Source organism: Ursus americanus, chromosome 2 (genome assembly GCF_024610735.1).
Source record: "Ursus americanus isolate L20-20 chromosome 2, mUrsAme1.1.p, whole genome shotgun sequence".
NCBI classification, from domain to species: domain Eukaryota; kingdom Metazoa; phylum Chordata; class Mammalia; order Carnivora; family Ursidae; genus Ursus; species Ursus americanus.
The window spans coordinates 22,334,791-22,356,368 of NC_142128.1; the positions used below are offsets into that span (position 1 = coordinate 22,334,791).

The 21,578-nt window shown below is 44.1% G+C and overlaps 1 long non-coding RNA gene across 1 annotated transcript in view; it reads left to right on the forward strand.

Moving 5' to 3' along the window:
* Positions 1-11,257: 11,257 nt before the first annotated feature.
* LOC123778850 (uncharacterized) overlaps positions 11,258-21,578 on the forward strand; it is a 57,528-nt gene continuing 47,207 nt past the window's right edge. Inside the window, exons 1-2 of the long non-coding RNA XR_015727632.1 lie at positions 11,258-11,469; positions 14,657-14,739. This is a non-coding gene — a long non-coding RNA (uncharacterized LOC123778850). The remainder of the gene's footprint in view (positions 11,470-14,656; positions 14,740-21,578) is intronic.

The following is a 21,578-nucleotide window of genomic DNA, read 5'->3' on the forward strand; positions in this document are numbered from 1 at the left end:
ACCGCATTTAGAGAGGTTTTCACATTGGGTAGGGGCCATGTGAAGGAGGACTGTGTGTTACACAGGAAGGACAGTTGTGAAGCAACAGGATTTATAATGTAGAGAAAAGATAAAATGTAGATGATGGGGAAGCATCAGGAGATGCAGATGGTCCAGAGAAAAGCTGACATCAAAAAGCAGCTGAGCAGAGAACAAACCTGGTCCAGAGTAGGTATTCAGCAGGTGTGTATGGAATGCTGGAGGGGTGGAAAGAAACACTTGGAGCTTCTTCAGGTTCTGCTTATCCCCAGATTCCCAGCCTCACCAAGGCCAGCCTGCCTGTAGCTCCTGCTCTTGGATTTCTGGGAGGCTTGCAATGCTCAAGGCCTCTCAGGCGTTCTAAACAAACCTCCTCTCTCTGCCTTTTCTGTAGGCTAAGCTCTACTATCCATAACAGGAGTTGCCCTGCTGCAAAGTGAGGGGCAGGTGGTGAAGGGTGGAAGTGTAGAAGGAGGAAAGAATGACCTAAAGACAAGGGAGAGGATAACCTGGTAGCCACTTTCAGGTTGGACACTGCTGTGATTATTCATTTCTGCTGTAACAAACCATTCTAAAGCTTAGTGGCTTCAAACAACAATTTATTTTTGTCTCTCGTGGTTCTGTGGGTTCACTGGACTCAGCTGGGTGGTTCTTGCTTGGGGTCTCTCATACACTTGCACATAGGTGGCAGCTGGGCCACAGTCATGTGAAGCCTCGACTGTGTTGGATGTCCAAAATGTTCACTTACATGGCTAGCAGTTGATGCTGGCCGATGTTTGGAATCTCAGCTGGGGCTGTTGACTGGGGTGCCTAAACAGGGCTCTCAGTGTGGCTTGGGCTTCTCAAGGCATGGTGGCTGGGTTCTGAGAAGGGGCATCTTGAGAGCAAGCATTCTACAAGGTCCAAGGGGAGGCTGCAAGGCTTCTTATGACTTCGCCTTGGAAGTCCCAGGACTCTTGCTGCATTCTGTTGGTCCAGAAAGTCAATAAGAGAATTCCAGATTCAAAAATGGGAGAATAAGACCCACTTTTCAATGGGAAGAGTGTCAGAGAATGTGTGTCCATCTTTAATCCACTTCAGAGGGTAATCCAAACAAGCATGAAAATGTTTCCCAGCATCTCAGCAGAGATGACGAGAGCGCATGGACCCTGGGTGGTGCAGGGCAGGTGAGGCTGAAAGGATGGGGAGGAAGAAAGGGGGACAGTAAGGCAGGGCCCAAAGACCCCTCATTCCTCTAATCATCATCATCATCATCATCATCACATCATCATCATTAGGTTTTTAATAAAATTAGCTAATTCTTATAGAAAGTTTGTATGTGCTAAGTTGTCCACAGCAATCCAGTGGCGTAGTGACTATTATTCCTATGGCAAGGAGGAAAAAGCTGAGTCACAGAGACACTAAATAACTACATCAAGTCCACACAGCATGTAAGCATTAGCACTGGGCTTTGAATAAAGGGAATATAGCTCTAGAGTCCCTGTTTTCAGCCACAATCCTACACAGCCTAACGTTATTGCCCAACTAGCCATTACTGAGCACCTGCTATGTCCCAGGCCCTGTGTTAAGTCCTTTGTTATCTCATTTAATACCAAATGGAAAAGAGGAATATGGCTGGAACTTAGCTCTGGAATCCTACAGTGGGTATAATTGCCACTAATTATACCTGATTTAGCCTCCCATGCCATTCATTTTCTATTGCCTGTGCCTAGGATTTACCACTGGGTAGGGGGGGTGAGTGACTGTCACAGTGTGAGCACTAAAGATAGACAAGCCAAGTGAGTCCTGTCATTCAGGCCACCAAAGTGAGACATGGCTCAATTTCCTAAGGCAGCCACAAGGCCTGAGTGTTGGAATGATTCATGGCCTGGTGGGTACAGCTCGACTAGATCAAGACAGTATAGCTGTATCACCATTTAAGGAATTCAAATCTAAAATATTATATGCATACAATGAGTAAGTTCATGTGTGCTTATACTGGTGTGCCTCTTTTTGACACTCTCATGCTGCACTTCCATGGGCCAGATGAGTAAGTCTTGACTATAAACAAAGATGTTGGTGTATGCTCTTAATTCCCAAAGATGGGGAGATCTGTTGTCAAAGAGCCTATGCCCATCCTTACTCTAGAATTACGAATGCCTCTGGACATGTGGGCTGACCTTGCCCCTGAGTCCTAATCTCTCCGTACATGGACAACCCCTTGCTTACTTAGGTCATTGTGCAAACACACAGTGATCAATAATGGTCTGTGAGGGATGCTACTACCAGGCTCCACTGCAAGGTGCTGAGGAATTGATTCCAACCCCTGAGACTGTCCCTGGGGGCAAGCATGGTGGTCTCTTAAATGGAACAATGGCAACAGTGTCATGATCCACAGAATCCGTTAAAACAGAACTTTGTTGCTCCTTGGGTCAGAGACTATGGTTGGTTTACCTTTGTCATAAGTTCTCCTAGGTACAAGCACCAACATCTCTATGAAGCTAAAAGACTTGATTGAGTTTGATAATTAAACCAAAACATGCTTTCACTTCATTCTTCAACTGATTCTCAGGCTAGAAAGTGAAGCCAATGCTGGAGATCCTGTTTTTGTAGTGACATTTGTATGAGTTTCTGTGGTGGTTTTCAGCAACCTGAACACATTCTGGGTTAGGGAGGTAGTTGCAGGGGAACAGGGGATTGAGAGTGTGGCTGGCAAGCAGTTAGCTGAAATGAGGGATTGTGGGGTCCAGGCTGGGTAGGGAAGAATGTGAAGCCAAGCATTTCACAGGCTGAGAAAAAGAGAAGGACAAGACCCCTAAGGCATCAATGTTATTGGAGCAATGGAGACGAGAGGAGATTGCAGCTAGAGAATTTAGCATTTATGACATAAGGCACTTCTAGGAGATGCTGAGAAGTTCTAGGTATGGCTCAAGTTGGTATAGGGGAGACATCACAGTTGTGGGGTTCAAGAACTGGGGGGATTTCTGTTGGACAGGTCATCCTCATGGGCACTGAAGTTACCCAATCTGTATGGGAGTGTCCAGGAGATCAAGGATGTCAGTGATGAGGCTCCAGGGAGAGGGAGTCAGGCAGCATGGGCTACTTTTTTGCTTAGGGTTGGAAGAGTTGGTGGGGGAAAAGGTCGGGATAAAATGGGGGCAGCAAATATCTGGAGGAAAGATTATCTTTTTTAAAAAATTATTTATTTTAGAGAGAGAGAGCATGAATGGTAGGGGCAGAGGGAAAGGGAGAGAATCTCAACCAGACTCCATGCTGAGCGCAGAGCCCAACAGCGGGTTTGATCTCAAGACCCCAAGATGACAACCTGAGCCAAAACCAAGAGTCAGAGGCTTAACCAACTGTGCCACACAGGGACCCCTAGAGGATAGATGATCTAAGCTGTTTGCATCTTGTATGGTGGCCAAGAATGGTGGAGCTGTCTGGTGGTATGACCTGCCTTCAAGTTTCTGGCTCAGGCTAATACTTCTGCAGGAGTCCAAGAGGTGTTGGCTGCTTCTGACATTTGCTCAAGTTCTCACTTAGTGGGTCTTGAAAAACAGTATGTTCTAGAAACAAATGAGGAGGTGGGTTGGGAAGCCACATGGTGCACCCTACTCTTACCTGAATGACACATAAGCACACATCCTTCTGTGGAATCACTTACCTACTCTCCTTTTATGTTTCTATGGAATTTTGGAGTGAAGAAAGCCCCTGATGGCCTCTGACCCCAGAGGAAGCTCCCTTCCTGGGAAAATTTCTACCACAACTTCTCTTGTACTGATCTAATCTATCTTGTTCCCTCCAGGAATACCAGCTGTGTCCACAATTGTTGTGGACAGATTGTGTTACAGATGCTTCCCAAACGGTGAGGGTCTTCCTTTTGGACCTTTGACCTACTCCTGACTACCCACCATTTCTGTGTGTGTGTGTGACACTTGTGAGGGAATAGTTATTTTAGATATTAACCAAGGATTCTCTGCCCCTCCTTGTCCATTAAGTCAGGGGCTTTTAGTGCTACCGAGGAGGAATGGTATAGCAGAAAAGCAGGTGAGTGCATGCTATTTGGAGAGAAGGGTCTGGAAATAGCTGAATGACCAGTGTAACTCTGACATGGGAATGAACAGATCTCAGCAAGGACTCTGCATGGACAATGAACAATGGCCAAGGCAGGAGAAAGCAGGGTGGCTTGGAGGAGGCCAGTATGGGTGGTGGACAGTGACCAAGGTTCACATTCACCCTTTGCACTTGGCCTTTCTACCCCCAGAAGGTAGGTGTCCCACCCATCCTGGGAACAAGGTGGGGTGGGGCCTCTTTCAATTGCTGAGATCGTATTTCTACCACCAAAAAGAAATGGGGCTTAGGATACCACTAAAGATCAGCTATAGAACCATCCAGAAAGCTCAATTTGTGGACTGAAATTCTTACCTCTGGGGGACAATCTGTCAGGAATTCTAATCATCATGCTTTACTTTTTAAAAGAATTTACTTATTTATTTATTTGAGAGAGAGAGAGTATGTGAGTGGGAGGAGGGGCAGAGGGAGGGGGAGAGAGAATCTCAAGCAGACTGTGCTGAGTGCAGAGCCCAACTTGGAACTCAATCCCACGATCCTGAGATCATGACATGAGCCGATATCAAGAGTCTGACGTTTAACCAGCGGAGCCACCCAGGCACCCCTAATCATCATGCTTTTGATGCTTTCGATTAAATTCCATGTGTGCATGCGTACTGATAGCAAATGTTGGAGATAAAACCACATTTCCTCAGGACAACCCCATGGCTCTGAGAGAACTAGGGAGCTGAAGGGAGGTGGCTTTCAGAAGTCACTGCTGGTTTTTTAAATGATGGTCCCTGTGATAAGAATGAAGGAGGAGAAGTGTGGCTGAATAGGGATTGAGGGAGAGAAGAGCAGGGAGGGAGGCTTGCTTCAGGAGATCTCTCTTAAGGGTGGAATTTCTGAGATGACTAGATCTACTGGAGAAGACAGGGCCAGGCCATCAAGGCAGAGAAGATTCTGATATCAGGCCAAACCAGCTTGCCTCTTAGTTCTGGAGGTGAGCCACTGGGTGGTTTGGGGAGGAGTGGGTGTCAGGATTCTCTTAGGCATGGGGCTCTCAGGGTGGAGCTGGTGGTCAGGGCCCTTGGCCTCAGGAGCTCAACCCTCATTAGCAGTCTCTGGTGCCCCCAGGCATGAATTGGAATAGTTTAGACATAAATGCTGTGTTCCGGATTGACTTGTTTCCATTGAGTCCATACCTATTAGGGATCTGTTGGTAATTATCCAGCTTCACTTCAGCCCCTGGGGACCTGTATTCCGCAGCAGTAATGAGTCTGAGCAGCCTCTCTGGCATAATAAACAGCACTGGAACGGGCACAAGGGCACTGGCTTCCTCTCTCAATAGGGCAACTCGGGCTTCAAGGACGATGAAGAGACTCACGATCACAGGAAAGCTTTAATTGCTTTTGTAAAACTGCAGATGAGTAGCAGGCATTGAGATCCCCTGAGCCTCAGTTGAGAAGTGAGATCTTTATTCGTTTTGCTTGTTTAGAAAGTAGTGGGATTAGTCACAACAACAACAGCCATCATTGAGTGAGTATTTATTATGTGCCAGGCTCTGTGTTAAGTGCTTTCTATACATTATTTTATTTAAAACTTATCACTACCTTATAAGCTAGGGGCTACTGTCATCCACATTTTACAGATGGAGAAAGGAAGGCTCTGAAGAAGTAAAGTGATTTGCCTAGATGGTAAAGGATGGATCTGGTTGTAAATTTGGGGACGCTGGGCAGGAGGCAGGGGTCCTAGACAGGAGGATAGGAGGAGTCTTTTCTGGTTCCCCTTGCCTTCAAGCTTGATGATGGGGTGGCTAGTTAAAGGACACGGAGGCAAAGCAGGATTTTCATATATGAAATATTTGTCACAAGTCTTCCTGTCACAACCCCCTAAGAGTTGTAGCAAGAGGTCCCAATAACCACACATACAATATTCAGGAAAGAAAGAGGCTTTTAAGATAATATAGATAATACTATTTCTTTAAAGGAAAGAAGCAGCCATATGCACCAGTGGTTGGAACGATGTATATAACTATCTGAGTGGTAGAATTCTGGATGAATATTCCCTTATTTTTGTTTTGTATAATGAACCTATTTTTAATTTAAAATAATCTCTGAAACAGTTATTAAAAAAAAAAACAACAACCATAAAAACTCTCTCTTAAAAACTCAGCTGTGCATATAAACCATTTCAAAGAAAGTGGAAATGAAATGCAACATCTTTGGTTTTATGGGATAAGCTTAAGCTGGATTCAGGAAAAATAACTGTCTTTGATGCTTTAGCCATTAAACAAGTAAAGTGAAAACAAATGAAATGAGTATTGACCTCAAGAATTAGGAAGAGAAGGTCAGAAAAATAAACAGAAGGAAATCAGAACAGAGCACTTAAAAAAAAAAATAACAACCGAACTGAACTAGAAAATCTAAGACCAATAAACATTGATAGCTACCTGTAAGACCTGGTTCTTTAAAATGGCCAGTGAAATAGACAGACCTTTGGGAAATGTAAGAAAATAAGCAACATTCAGAATGGAAAAGGAACCAGATGTATGGAGTTAGAGGATCTTTTATAAGAATTATCAAAGGATATACTACAGTACATTGCAAATGAATTTAAAAATCTGGATGAAATAGCTTCTTTTTAAGGAAGATACAAATGAATGAAATTGACTAAAGAAAGAAATGGAAAATGTAGATGGACCAGTAGCCCTGAAAGAAATAGTAAAAGTTATAAACAAAGAAAGCTCCATTTCTCTAAAAGATTCCATGCTCAGATAATTTTATGGATGAGTTATTTATTCACTTTAGAGAGAGAGAGAGCATGAGAGTGGGTTGGGGGAGGCAGAGAGAGGGAGAGAGAGAATCTTAAGCAGGCTCCACACCCAGCATAGAGCCCAATGCAGGGATCCATCTCACAACCCTGAGATCATGACCTGAACCGAAATCAAGAGTCAGACATTTAACCAACTGAACCACCTAGGCAGCCCTTTTTATTTATTTTTAAATTTTTATTTATTTATTTATTTATTTTTGTTTAAGTAGGCTCCATGCCCAACATGGACTCATGACCCCAAGATCAAGAGTTGCATGCCCTACTGACTAAGCCAGCCAGGTGTCCCTGTGAGTGAGTTTTAAAAAAACATACAAAGAATAAGTCATTTCCAGACTATCTAAGTAGGTAGAACAAACAAAAAGAAGAAAAGTTCCTCAAATTGTTTTATGAAGCTAACATAACTGATAGCAAAATCTGATGATAAACATCACAAGGAAGGAATATTACCAACCAAACTTTCTTATGAATACTGATATAAAAACCCTAAATAAAGCATCTTCAAATCAATTCTGACCAAGTTGGTTCTAGCGCAAACAGTACAATAAAGCATAACCCAATCAAGTTTACTCTTGTAATGCAAGGATGGTTTAATATTAGGAAAGTTAGCAATACATCTGATTATATCAACAGGTACAGAGGGAAGCCAAATGATCAACTCTGTAGATATTGTTTAAACAGTAGGTAGTCATTAATATGCATTTTTCTTAACAACTCTAGGTAAGCTTGGAATAAAGGAGTAGTTCCTTTAATATGGTGAAGACTTTCTATTTTAAAACAACTTGCACATTAACTTAAAAGCAAAATACTAGACATAATCCCACATGGTCAAGAGCAAAAAGAGATGCCTATTATGATTCTCATAAGATTAGTATTTAATGCTGCCAGTTTTTAAGCAAACTTTTCAAAGTAATAATATCGAGCCAGAGACAGTCTGTGATGTGGCCTCTCCTGGGCTTGCTACTATTTGGTGCCTCTTCAAATCTAATTTAAAAAACTAAACATTTGAAATACACAAAGTTGTGTGTGCTTGTTGACACAATTAAAACAACTGACGTAATTCAAGCATCTTTAGATGCTTAATAATCTTTTCTTCCCCTCTGCAGACTAGTATCTCTAATAGGCCCTGTTAAAAATGTTGTATATTATCTTCCATATTTTCCTTTGCTTAAACAAGCAGATGGAAACATATGAGTGCTTATTTAAGTTCTCTTTAAAAAGTGGGGAATACAGTGGCTCAGTTGGTTAAGCATCCAACTCTTGATTTCCACTCAGGTCATGATCTTGGGGTTATGAGATCAAGCCTTGCACAAGGCTCCAAGCTCAGTGGGAAGGTTGCTGGAGATTGTTTCCCTCTCCCTCTAGCCCTCCCCACACTTGTATGTACTCTTTCTCTAAATAAATAAATACATAAATTTATTAAAAAGTGGGGAGTACATAAATTTTTTAAAAAGTGGGGAGTACAAAGATATTGTTCCTCTGCTTGATTTATCACTTATCAGTTTACCGTGGATATCCTTCCAGTTAATACAAAGTACTCTCCATGATTAAAAGTGATGTCCATTAAACATTTGTTCAGTAGTTAAAAAGGAAAGTGTCTGAGGAAGACAACTGATGGCAGTTTTTGGCCTCTGTCTATGCCCCAGCAGTTTGGCTCTGGCCCTGAACTTGCATGCTCCAATATGCAAATTAATATCCCTTATTTGGACCCACCTTCCTTAGCAGGTTAATGGCCATCTAATTGTTCCTTAAGTAAGCCTCTTGAAGGGCTTCACCCTTCCTCTATAAATGGCCCAGCATATTTCTTCCAGCCACATAAGAACCTCTCTTTGAGAGTTTTGGGGATTGGGATGTTAAGTACCATTTGAGTCTCCTGGCACTGCTTTCATTGATGCCTCAGGTGAGTGTTTAGGTGTCTCAGCCCATAATCTGGCTCTGAATCTACTATAGATGAGGGGATAGGGAAATGAGCATTCATACACAGTATGTGAAAATTTGGTACAATATTTATGTGAGGTAACGTGCATCAAAATTGGCATACTCTTTGACCAGGAAGTTTAACATAAAATAATATAATGTAAATAAATAAATTTATAATATAAATAATGGAAATAAAATAATCAGAGCCATGGGTATGCTTTTCTGGACAGTGTATTTACAGTATCAAAAAATTGGAAACAATCTTTATGCTCATCACCAAGAAATAGAATTATGGTACATTCATGCAATGGAATTCTATGTGGTTGTTAAAAACAGTGTTAAAGAAAAATTAATTGTCCCAGGAAAATAGTTACAATGTGTGGTTTGTGAAAGACATGATTTTGAAATATTAAATATTATATGTGCACATAAACATGGATAAAAATATTGAAAGAGTGTTTACGAAGTTCCCCACTTTTATACATAATATTTTGCTAAAAGTATCTTTGGAAGTTGGTTCTCTGAAAGTGAAACTGTAAGCTCACATATAACAAAGGATTTCTATTCCTACAGAGCTTAAAACAATGAGGATCCTGACTTGTTCCTACAAATCTCATGTGGAGGGGGGAATTCTTTAGAGGTGCTCTGCCTGAGCCTGGGGTGGGATGGTGTCGACAGTACGGATCTGCCCTTTCTCCCTTCGCTCAGCAGTGTTCACTGAGTACTTGCTTTGTGCCAGTGCCTCGGCTGGGCACCAGAGACATACCTTGGAATGAAACCAGATTCATTTTGTACTGCCACGTAGCTCACAGCCCAGTGAGGGGGACACATCTTGCTGAAATAATCAGATGAGTGAATGTGCCATCAAAGAAAAGAACACTACTGTCCCTGTTAGGAGAGACAATTGGGAAAATGGTCTTGAGCATCTTCCCTTATCCAGGACCTGCTGTCCCTTCCCTCCTCTTCCTGGGAGTGGGGGCTGATAGTTGGGCAGCCCCCAGCCTTAAATCTTTGACCTAAACACTTATCTGAGGCATCAACGAAAGCATCGCTGGGTAGCTCAAATGTCGCTGTACATAGTACTCACCAAAATTCCACTCAAATAGAGGGGTTTTTTGTTTTGGTTTTTGTTGGGTTTGTTTGTTTGTTTGTTTGTTTGTTTGTTTGTTGGGGGGTGGAGTAGAGGGAGAGGGAGGAAGAGAATGTTAAGCAGGCTCCAAACCCAGTGCAGAACCTGACATAGGGCTGTCTCACAACCCTAAGATTATGACCTAAGCCAAAATCAAAAGATGCTTAACCAACTGAGCCACCCAGGCGGCCCTCAAAAAGAGGTTCTTATGTGGTTGGAAGGAATATGCTGATGAGCCCTTTGTAGAGGAGGGATGAAATGCCAGACAAGTGACAGAGGAAACTATCCTCTCATTGTCTTAGTGGGGCCCTTGCTGACTGCCTCCCCACCCCTCACCCCCCCAATTACAGGACAATAGAGTGAGGCATCCTGCCTAAGAATAGGGCTCTCAAGGCCACCCCATGGAGAAAGCAAGGATGGCAGGTGTAGAAGAAAGAAGGGAGAGGAGAAGCTTCACCAGATACCCCACAGTCTAGATTAGGGCTATTCGTTTTATACAGTGGGTTTTTACAATTGAATTAGTTGCCAGCATTTAGAAATTGGTGATGTTATTTTAAAATCCAGATTTCTAACCTCTTTTGAAAAATCACATGATTCTGGCACCACTGGTCCCATATCCCCACATTGTAACAATTCTCAGGAGCTGCTCTAGTCCCTTAGTTTACCTATAACTTGCTTTGTGTTGTCTTCCAGGCCTTGTAACACAACTGCCAAGTACAGCTGCATAGATTGTGCACTGCACAACTTCAGAGGGTGTTATTCCCATAGACAAATATGAACAGTGCCCCCTGGAATTGTGCAGTGTGATGAAAACAGATAGTCCTATTTTACTTGCATTTTGTATCTCTAGATTAGGGATTTTTATGTATAATGTGCAATTTGCACAAAAGCCATATTTAAGAAAGTCAAGGATCACTTACATCTTCATATAGTAGCAGTGCTTATTTCTGGTTGGTGGCATTGTGGTCAAGTTTTATTCTCTTTATGATTTTCCACGTTTTCATGTTTTTCTGCAACAAACATGTATTCCCTTCTATAATCAGAGAACAGGAGGGAAATGACAATAAATGTTACATTAAGAAAAAGGTAAATGAGGTGACTTGAGATTCTGGCAGGAAGGAGAGCAGAGGCCAGCATTTACTTGCAAGCGAGAGGCTGGAAGCAGGCAGCGAGAGGATTTCTAATGAGGCCAAGAGTCCAGGGAATGCGCCAGAAGGGGGCTGTGATTACCATCTGAATCTAACAGCCTTCTTTAGAAATTACTAAGTGCACTGTGTCCTGGGAACACAGGGAGACACGGAAACTGGTACAAACAGGGTACATTGCCCTAGGAATGTGGACTGAGGTTTGCTTTCTCTTCTCTCTGTCCGCCAAAAGGAAGTGAACCTAGGCTCTGAGCTTGGGAGAACTTGAATAATTGCCAAGCTGTGGCTGGTGAATAAAAGTTCAATTACGATTGTGCTTGTTAATGAAATCCAAGTGCTAGAGCAGGAGACCAGCAGAAGCAGCCCTCTTTTCTGAAAGCACAAACCGGGAAGCTGGTAAGGGTGGGGCTGGGGTGGGGGGGTTGCTGGGGAGCGCAGTCAGGTGTTCCCCTGGGCTGGTAGTGCTGGGGGCGAGAGTGATTTCAGAAACAAATTGTGTTCAAGTGCGCAAGCTGTAAACCCTTTTGTACTTCAATGACCTCGTCTGTAAAATGAGGATAATAATGCCTTCCTCACGGGATTATCGTAAGAATGAAATGGTGTTACTAATACAAAGTTAGTTCCCCCCCCTTTTTTTCCCTTAAGCTAATTCAATATGTCAAATACTGAGAACTTGCAGAAGGCAGACCACTGTGCTAGGCTCTGGAGGGAGGAGTAGACAGAGGGAGAAGACAAAGCCCTGTTTTCTTTCTGTATGTAATCTCTTTTGACATTACCATGATCCCGTGAGATAAATATATACACACATATATATATTAAAGATTTATTTATTTATTTGAGGGGGGAGGGGCAAAGGGAGAGGAGGAGAGATAGAATCTCAAGCAGACTCCATGCCAAGCTGAGATCATGACCTGAGCCAAAATCAAGAGTCTGATGCTTAACTGACTAAGCCACCCAGGCAGGCACCCCAAGATAAATATTTTTATATTATCTTTTTCTTATCTTTAGTATCTTTATAATATCTTTTTTATATTAACTTTTCATTGGAAATAATTTTCACACTCACAGAAAAGTTGAAAAAATGGTATAGAGTTCCTAGGTACCCTTCATCCAGCTTCCCCTAATATTAACGTCTTATGTAACCATAGTCTGGTTTTCAAAACCAAGAAATTAACATTGGTACGGTTCTGCTAACTATAGACCTTTCTTGAATTTCACCAATATTCCCCCCAGTAACCTTTTTCTGGTCCAGGATCCCACGTTGCATATAGTAGTTATGTTTCTTTAGTTTCTTGTCTTTCATAATCTGGACACTTATGATGAGCACCAGCTGGCTGTTTTGTAGGATGTCTCTCGATCTGATTTTGTCTGATGTTTTCTCATGATCAAATTGAGGTTATGCATTTTTGGTGAGAATACCACAGAAGTGATGTGTTCTTCTCAGTGCATCCAACCAGGGGCTCATGATGTTACTATGTCTTAGAATAACTTTTTAAAAAAAACAGGAGAGTTAACTCTCCTGATGTTCACAGTTTGGGACCAAGCAGAATCACTCACGACATAAAAATAGTCTTGGAAGCAGGAAAGATTTATAGATGTTAGAAATGCAAGATTGAAATGTAGGTAAGAGATCATGACTGCTCCTGATTTAAGTTGTTCTTCGCATGTGGGTGTGAACTAAGCTAAGAAGGTCCTTCCAGGAGGAAACAGGGAGCTGTAGGGTCACTGATTCAGTAGCCTCAGCAGGCATTAGGAGGGCAGAGGGACACCAGGGGGCTGTTGCTTCATCTGCAGGGGCAGCTGGACTCAGTTGAGTACTGAGTGGCTGTGGCCATAAAGGAATGTGGGCCCGGTGTGGCCTGATCTTGCAATTTTTTAAGAGCATCTACTAATCTGGATTCCCATGTGAAATGGACTATTATATTTTAATTATTATCTTCCCCTAGTTTTATTGAGATGAATTCACATGTAACACTGTGTAAGTTTAAGGGTATCAGTGTGATGATTTCATAGACATATATATTGCAGAACAATTACCACAATAAGGTTAGTTAACATATCCATCATCTCACATAATTACAATTGTGTCTGTGCTGAGAACGTTTAAGCTCTACTCTCTTAGCAACTTTCACGTCCCCCTGATGAATATTAGCTCCCCAGAGATTGTTCGTCTAACTGGAAGTTTGTTCCTTTGACCAACGTCCCCCCCTTTCCCCCAACCCCCAACCCCTAGCAACCACCGTTCTACTTTCTGTTTTTATGACTTTGGTTTTTGTTTTAAATTCCACGAATAACTGAGATCATACAATATTTGTTTTTCTCCGACTTATTTCACTTAACATAATGCCCTCAGGCTACATCCATGTTGTCACAAATGGCAGGATTTCCTTCTTTTTTATGGCTGAATAATGTTCTGGTGTGTGTGTGAGAGAGAGAGAGAACGAGATTCTTTTCTGTTCATCTGTTGACAGACACTGAGGTTGTTTCCATGTTTTGGCTATTGTAAATAATGCTGTGAGGAGCCTGGGGGCGCAGATACCTCTTCGACATAGTGATTTCATTTCCTTGGGATGCATACCCAGAAATGGAGTTGCTGGATCATATGGTAGCTCTATTTTTAATTTTTTGAGGAACTTCCATTCTGTTTTCCTCAGTGGCTTCATCACTTTACCACCAACAACACTCTGAAGTTCCCTTTCTTCACATCCTTGCCACCATTTATTATCTCTTGTCTTTTTTTTTTTTTTAAGTTTATTTAATCTCTACACCCAACGTGAGGCTCGAACTCACCACCCCAAGATCAAGAGTGGCGTGCTCCACCGACTGAGCCTGCCAGCCGGGCACCCCTCTCTCTTGCCTTTTTGATACCAGCCATTCTGTCACATGTGAGGTGGTACCTCACCGTGGTTTTGACTTGCATTTCCCTGATAATTAATGATGTTGAGTATTTTTTTCATGTACCTATTGGCCATTTGTATGTCTTCTTTGGGAAAATGTCTATTCAAGTCCTCTGCCCTTTTTTTTTTCTTTGCTTTTAAGTTGTATGAGTTCCTTAGGTATATTTTGGATATTAACTGCTTATCTGATGGATGGTTTGCAAATATTTTCCCCATTGTGTAGGTTGCGTCTTTATTCTGTTGATTGTTTCTTTTGTGTAGCAGCTTTAGTTTGATGTAAATGTTGCAAATGAATTAATTCAAAAACAGAGCAGCCCTTTAGGGGCCAAGCAAAACCTGTCTTTTTGCTGGGTGTGGCTCACATGCCATCTCTGGGCAAGAGGAGCAGAAAGCTGAGAAATTATTATATTTGAGGTGGAGCAGGAGAGAGGCCAGCCGCCCAAAGTCGGAAGTCTCGGCCTGCTGGCTGATGTAGCAGATAAGGGCAGCACCCCAGAGGCTAACGGGGGGGGGGGGGGGGAGTAGTGTAAGGTAGGGATGTCAACACTGCTGAAAGCTGCAGAAAGGCAAACAGTGTGGCAGAGACTGCCAGAGGCCTACTCCTTCTCCTTATTAACAAGATGCTTACATTTAGTGGAGCTCATTGCCACTTGGAATAAAAGACAATTTTCCATTTTCTCCTGTAGATGAGTATGGCCATGTGACTAACTGAGTGACTACTGAAATGCAAGAAGAAGTATGTAGGGTTTTGGGAAAGTCTCCTTAAAAGGTAAGGGATACATTCTTCTTTCCTCCTGTCCTTCCTCTGGCTGTCTGGAATAAGGATGTAATGGCTAAGCACAAGCAGCCATCTTGGACCATGAGGTGACTAAAGATAATGGAACGTCAGGAGACTAGGTCGCTGATAACCAAGGAGTTATCAGAGCAGTCTTGGACTCATCCTCACAAGGCTACTTACTGTTGCAATAGATAAATAAATCTCCATGTTGCTCAAGTGACTGGATATTTGAGGGTGTTTGGTTGCATGCATCTTGAGCAAGGAAGGAGGAAGGGTCATTTGGAGAAGATAGCAGTTTCCATCTGAGATTAAATCAGTGTTTCTCAAAATGGGCCATATTCCACCAGACATCAAGGTCACCCGAAGTGGCCATGCATGTCCCTTAGGACCACCCCAGATCTCCTAAATCAGCCTCTCTGGAGGTAGATTCCAGAAACTGCATCGAAACTTGTTTCCTGGTGGTTTTATACACAGTAGAATTTGTGACCTGGAAAAAGGTATATATAGGGAGGGGAGGAAGGAAGTAGAGTATTAACCATTTGCCTAAGTCCAATTTGTCTGAAGTGGAAGGTTATTATATGCTGCCCTCCCTTTGGGAGAGTTACACATCCCTGCCCTGTTAAGCTCAAGCAAAACAGTGAGATTTGCTTCAATCACATGTGAGCAAAAGTGACATGTGTCACTTCTAAGCAGAAGCTCTTAACATTAGCACAAGGTTTATCACATTTCAGTAATATTCCAGGTAGGGCCTGTACTATCAGCCTGGGTCCTGAGAGGACGAAGACATGGAGTGTAGCCTCACTCAGTGTGTGCTGGAAATGTGTAGTGAGCAAGAAATAACTTCTCTGTGTTAAACCACTGAGTGGAGGGTTGTTACTGCAGCAGAACTTAACCCATTCTGACTGGTAGCAGCAATTTATCTATAGACCATTCACCTAGTTGGCTGTGCATATCAGTCTAAGGCCATTTTCTTCCATTGGCCTAAGGATATTTTTTACTTAATTTTTTTTAAATTTCTTTGAAACATTGTCTAAATTTGTACTGTTTCATTTTTTTGGATATCTTTGCTCTCTTCAGTCTGCTAAATAACCTTTCTTTAATGTGTGTTTCTCCCAATAAATATTTTCAGACCTGCTGCATTTTGTATAGGATTTACCAAATTCATCCCTTTTGATTATTTTTGTCTCCTTCTTGAATTTTTTTTTTGTTTTGTACCGTGCATGCCTGAGTGTATTTCACGAGCTAAAACCAAATTAATATGTCGCCGGCATTCTCTCCTGTTTAAGAAGGCATTGCCATTTTGACAGCAAGGATGAAGACATGAGATAGAGTGGTTCAGAATTATATTGAATTCCACTCTTTTATTTTTCAAGATACTTAATTCATAAAGGAATTCTGGGATCATGAGACACAATGATGCATAGAACATCGCTACCAAATGTATTTATTACTAAATTATAAAACTTTGCAGAAAAGGGATCCGGACAAGCTAGCAGGAAGTCACTAACGTATTTGAACATTCATTCATTCAACAAATATTTATCAAGTGCCTCAAATCTACCAGGGTGACGGCAGGGATAAGATAGGTGTCTGCCTTCATGGAAGGCAGAGAAGCAGAGTTTAGGGCCAGTAGTATGACTCAGCAATTTACTTTATCTTCCCTCCTTGGGGCCTTGGTTTCCCTGTCTGTAAAATGAGGATGATCATAATTCACACGGTCATATGAGAAATGGATGAGCTCATGATGCAGAGCTGGCAGAGGGCAGATGCTTAAGGACTGGTGGTCTTGTTGGCATTAGGCAGATGTCTTAGAGGAAGTGGGGACCATGAACAGAGATTGCTTTTCTAGAGAAAAGTGTAATGGTAGAGGAAGAAAGATGGTGGGGGGGGGGGGGGTTGCTGAGGGAAAGGGTCATTTGTTTAGCTCAGGACACTCAAGGATTCTTACCAGCAGAGGGAGAATGGAAAAATATTAAGACTCAAGAAAAGTGAGACAATCGGTACGATGAAGCCTGGGAAAACCCAGGCTGGTGTGGAATCGAGGGCTAGGTGGAAAAGTTAGATTCAACCCATGTGGTGGGATGTTCTGCAGAGGCAGTAGTGAGCCCCAGGACTAGGGATCTCTACCTCGGGATCCTGAGGCAGAGAGGCAGAAGCTGAAGGGCCCCTTGGTCTCTGTGAGGGAGAGAACACTGATGTGGCAGCTTGAAGCAGTCAGGAAAGGTTGGCAAAGTAAGAGCAGCTCTGGCCTGATCCCTTCTCTCTGGTTCTGCCTATGGGGTCAACAGGTGCTGAGACACTTACAGGATGATGTTGGCCAGAAACACTCTCTCCTTCCTTGGCTTTTTAAGAGACTGCCTTCTTCCCCAGTCCCCTAAAATTTCATTTTTAAAGAACTCACATGATTTCTAACCTGAGAAGCATGGCTGTTTTTTTTGTTTGTTTGTTTGTTTGTTTGTTTTTTGTTTTGTTTTTTGCCCCAGGCTTCCTAGGAATCTTTTAAAAGCAGGCAGGCTGTCACTCTGTCCCCAGAGTGACTGTGTGGGAGGAGAATCTGGTCATCTCCCCATCACTCAGCCCTTTGATGACTTACCATTTGGCTTCTGCTTGAGAAAGGCCAAATGAATTAACCTGGCTTACAAGGCCCATGGCGACCTGGCCCCGCTTCCTTGCCTGCCACACCCCACCTCCCTTTCTCCCCAGAGGTGCCTCAGATTTTCCTATGTAGAAGGCGGGGCACCTGTCCCCAAGCCATACAAGCTTTTATAGTGGCATAAAAATTTGCAACACTTTGCCCAAGACTGAGCCCACCTCAATTGTCCATCTCCAAGAATGGAGGTGGTGGGACCAAAATTAGAAGACAGCCATTGCTTCTGTCACTTCATGCTCCAACCCTCCATGAAACTTGGCTGGTTGCTCTAGTAACTAACCGATAAGGGAGATTTTGTGCTGTGTTGGTGCTCAGCCCTGGGTCTTTGTACTGTTCCCTCTGCCTGGCACATATTTCTCCACCCTTCTTAGCCTGGGTGATTTCTGCTCATCCTTCAGATTGTAACTTGAATGGCCCCTGCTCCGGCAGCCTTCCTGGCATCCTCTCCCTTTCAACTCTGCGTCTATCCTCATTACAATTGCCTGCTTAAATGTCTGTCTCCTCCACTAGACTGTAGGAATGTTGTGTCCCTGGGCCTGCAGCCCAATTCCGTACTCCTGGCACAGAGCAGAAATCAATACGTGTCTGCGGAATGACTCACCGAATGAAGGAATAAATGAATGAATTCAGCGGTGGCCCAAAAGAAACCATGACTGACTCTACCTGCAGGTGGAGGTAGCTGAGCAGGCAGGCGGGAGTGGGAAGGGCATTTAGGAGCCCACAGTGGGGAGAAGGAAACAGCTTGGGATGGCGGTAGTGTTTCCTTTCCACCTGAGTGTTTTCACCTTTGTGGCTGGTAAGCCAGCTGCCTTTTGAGGCTGAAGTTGATGTAGTTTTGGAATATAGGTGAGGTCCAGAGTTGATGGCCAAGAAAGAATTCTTGAGATGCCTTTGATGCAAAAAGGTGATTTTATTAAAGCACAGGGACAGGACCCGTGGACAGAAAGAGCTGCTGCACTGGAGTTCTGAGGGGTGACTGAGCTGGGGGACACAAGGAGAAGGGAGGTTTCAAAAGAAATTTCCTATGCTAAAGAGGACCTACAAGATACTGGAGGCCTTGCCATTGTCAAGTTAGGGTTGTTTTTCCTTCTGGTAAAGTGTTAATAAGATTGTTGGGAGTTTCCTTCTGGAGGCTAGGTTATTGATAAGAATGCTTTTTTTCTGGTAAATCACTCAGACATTTTATAAACCGAGGGAGACTCAGGTCTTGCAGGGCTGTGATCTCTGTTAGTTAACCATTTGTTTTTCCTTCCCTTAGCTTTAGGGCAGCCAGGAGTGCCTGGGGAATGTCACACAGAGCCCACCTGGGAGTGGGGGGGATTGCAGGGTGTCAGCTTGGGCTTTACCCTCAGCTTGCCTTCTGCTCCTTCTTTATCAAAGTGATGGCCTCTATCAAAATATGGGTGCAGAGCGGTCACCCCATGATTAAATCAAGACCATCGGCTTTGAAGTTGGACTTTCAGAGTTTAAATCCAGGCTTTGCTATTTGCTGGCTGTGAGATCTGAAGCAAGTCACTTAGGTTCCCCTGAGCCTCCGGTTTTTCCTCTGACAAATGGGCATTATGGTAATACACCCACACCCTCGCCCTCGAGATGCTAAAGGTGGCAGGAGAAGCAAAGCGTTCAGGGGTGCCAGGCACCGAGCAGGGCGTAGGCACTTAGGGATGATCAGTCTGAGAGGTGGGGGTTAGATGGTTTTGGGGGCATCGGGCTCCCCTCCATCTCACCCCGCCGCCCGCGCACACGGGCTCTAAACTCCTGCAACCTCTCCCGAAGGCGGGGCAGGGCAGCAGAGGTTCTGGGGTATCCAGGCCAACTGGGGGCTGGAAAGGAGGCTTGCGGGCGCGCGGCTTCCGCTGCTCCCCTCCTCTGGTGAAAGCAGCGCTGCGGCTCGCAAAGTGGCCCTTTAAATGGTTTTTATAGCGGCGTAAAAGCGCCGGCAGGCGGCCGGGCCCCTCCCGTGACCTCGGAGCTGGTGGTAAATTACCTCTCTTAGCAGAGGCGGCTGCAGGGGAGCGCTGGGATCAATAGCCGAGCCTGGCCTGCGGAGGGGCGCGCTCAGCGGTGCAGCTCCAGCCTGACTGCCGGCTCTGCGGCGGGGTGTGGGGTCGTGGGGGTGGACTGGACAGGCAGGGCTGAAGCCAGGCCACCGAGGCCCCATCCTGCCTGGGAGGCTGGGGTCCCTGGGTACCTGGAATCCTGGAGATCAGAGGGAGTGTGTTGGGGGGTGGGGCAGGCAGAGATGGCACTGGATCCTGGATGTGAAGGAGGCTCTAGACTGAGCCCGAAGCAGCCCCCACTGTCCCCTTCCTGCCAGAGGGCCATGCAGGGGCTGGTGTCAAATTAGGAGGCTATCCTAATAAGATAGTGATTCCAAGTGTCACCCCTGGCGACAAGTCTAGGTGTGTGATTCCACCTTTGCCTCTGTGACTTGGAGGAAAAGACATCACTTCCAACCTCCCTCCCTTATCTGCAAAATGGCATGATAAGTTAGCCCCACAAGTTGACGTGTTCTCACAGATGTGGCCCCTGCAGATGGGCTGTGGTCTGAATGCTTGCGCCCCCACCACACTCATGTTCAAGTCTGCTACCCCAGGTGGTGGTATCAGGAGGTGAGGCCTTTGGGAGGGGATTAGGTCCTGAGGAGGGACCCTCTGGGATGGGGTTAGTGTCTTCATGAAAGGCCCTAGAATGTTCCCTCTTTCCTTCCAGCCTGTAAGGACACAGCAAGAAGTGGGCTGTCGTAAACCAGGAAGAGGGCTCTCACCAGACATCAGATCTGCCTGTGCCTTGATCTTAAACTTTCCAGCCTTCAGAGAGAAACAAATTTCTGTTGTTTTTAAGCTCCCCCAGTTTATGGTATTTTTGTTATAGCAGCTGAAGGGACGAAGACTCAGTCTTATGGCCATGCAGACATGACTAATCAATGGCTGTACCATCTACCTAAGTGTGGATAGCCTCAGCCTTTGCTGTAAGAACAGCCTAATTAGAGTTGGGCTCAGGATGAAACCTGGGGTCCATCACTGACCGTGGGCCTTAGCAGGCCAAGGGCTTCAAGCTACATCACAGTTATACCCTCTTAGCCTCACCTAAGAATGAATAACCCTGCACTTATTACCCATAAGCACGTTCCAGCTTCCACTGCACCAGAGAAGTTTGTGTCAGCTGGTGTGTTTATGCATAAATGTGCATATCTTCTCAGACATTATTTAGAGGAAGATAATGTACCTGAGGACATTTCATCTGCAGAATCTAATGAACATCATCAGATACTTTACTTAAATGGAAACTTTGGTGTATCATTTGCCTGTTAGGACCTATCATGATGATGTAATAGCTCATCAGGTTTTGAAAATTAGATGAGAAAGTGTATGTAAAGTACTTGGCACAGTACCTAGAATGCGGCATTTGCTCAGTAAAAGCCAGCTAGCACTAATATTAAGACACCGGAGACTGCAGCCCATAAGGTGTGAGCATGCATCAGTGTTTAGTTAGGATTAGGTTCTGCTGCATAAGTAGAAACTACTCTCTTGATGAGGCCATGGCCCTGCCTGACCCACTCACTTCCCTTCCAATCCCACTTTCCCACCCAGCCCCCACCCCCCACGCAGACTTTTCTTGGGAGCACAGCTAATAAATGACTTTCACGTGAATCCCGTTGTGAGGCCTGCTTGTGGGGAATCCATTCTAGGACACCCACCACTACTCACTGATATTGGGACCAGTCAGATTCTAAACCAGTTCAACTGATCAGAACTCAGTCACAATCTTAATCCCTGCTGGTCATGCTCACATCAATAGTAGCTTACGTTTGTACCAGTCACTACAACGATTGCTTGACATATATGAACTGATTCAATCTTCACAGTAACTCTATGAAATGGATACTCTTATTATTCACATTTGAAGGTGAAGAATCTGGGAACCAAAGAGGTCGAGTGACTTGTCCAAGGTCCCACAGCTAGTAAGTGGTAGAGCCTGAATTTACGCAGTTTGGCTCTTAGAGTTTTGGCTGCAGTACACTCTGTAGCCAACCCCTACAAGGCACTCAGGAGAAGTCAGGAAGGGGATGTAAGGTAGGGGACTGGAATGTTCAGAATGGCTTCTTCATTCACACATAGGTACCTGGGCTGAGATGGCTGAAAAAGCTAGATGCAGGCTGGCATCCCTGTCTCTGTGT